Raw genomic sequence first — 695 nt, 5'->3', positions numbered from 1 at the left:
AATGACAGATACCCCGACCTCATTCGAAATTCTCAAACCATAAGTAATAACCAGTCAACTGGACATAATCTGAGACAGAGAAATACTGGAGTCACACATACTACTAATGCATATGGTATGAACTGGTTCTTCCTAAACACGCATATGCCACCTGGTAATTACCCTCAGACAAAAAGATGCAGGGAATGAGCAGCACATCCCAGAACCATTCTGCAGGATCGTATGGCTCTACTAGGAATGTGTGCTTGTCCTGCCTCATGTTTTATTTGGGGCTATCCAAAAGAGCAGATGTCAATTCCATACAGGTAAGGAGGTCCTTGACAGCTGGGAAGCACAGACAGCTGCTAGCTCAGGCCCTGCATATTAGAAACAAAAATGCATTTGATTTATTTGTCAAATAGACAAAAGTGTCTATGTCTAATCTCACAGTGCCCAAGCCACTTCTGTCCCTCTCCTTCTATGATCCAGGGAAGGGGGTGAAAGAACCAACCGCCTTATATGGCTGGAGCTTTCACCCTACACATCCAACACATTTATTTTTGTGGCAAGAGAATCTAGACAATATTCAGAAATCAGAGCAGTTTTCTCACTTGGAAAAAAAAAAAAAAAGAAAAAAAGAAAGAGTAAAGAAACTATGAGAAAGATGTATGATGAAATAGCATAGGTCTTATTCTGGACACAAAACACGTTAGTGG

This window comes from Antrostomus carolinensis, unplaced genomic scaffold (assembly GCF_000700745.2).
Source record: "Antrostomus carolinensis isolate BGI_N321 unplaced genomic scaffold, ASM70074v2 scaffold21286, whole genome shotgun sequence".
NCBI lineage: Eukaryota > Metazoa > Chordata > Aves > Caprimulgiformes > Caprimulgidae > Antrostomus > Antrostomus carolinensis.
The sequence above is the reverse complement of the archived record's forward strand: the minus strand, read 5'-3'. Positions refer to the sequence as shown.